We start from the raw sequence: 279 nt of genomic DNA on the forward strand, positions 1-279 counted from the left end.
AATTTATATATATGTATATATATATATTTATATTTATATAAAAAGACTAATAATAGTATGTTATACATCAATAGCAGCAACAGCTTTTCCAGGTTCTGCAGTCATCTGAACAAAATCATAGATATTCAGCACATTCCATTAAAAACAAAACAAAAAAACAAAGAAAAATATAATAGTCAGAAAACAGCAAAGTTCTGTTGCTGTTGTGGTACCTGGGACCATTTTTATTTTATTAGTATCTTAATCATCATCTGGAAAGAGAACATTCTAGAGTAATAT

The sequence above is a fragment of the Fukomys damarensis genome, unplaced genomic scaffold, assembly GCF_012274545.1.
Source record: "Fukomys damarensis isolate Sample0158 unplaced genomic scaffold, DMR_v1.0_HiC HiC_scaffold_14, whole genome shotgun sequence".
Lineage (NCBI taxonomy): Eukaryota > Metazoa > Chordata > Mammalia > Rodentia > Bathyergidae > Fukomys > Fukomys damarensis.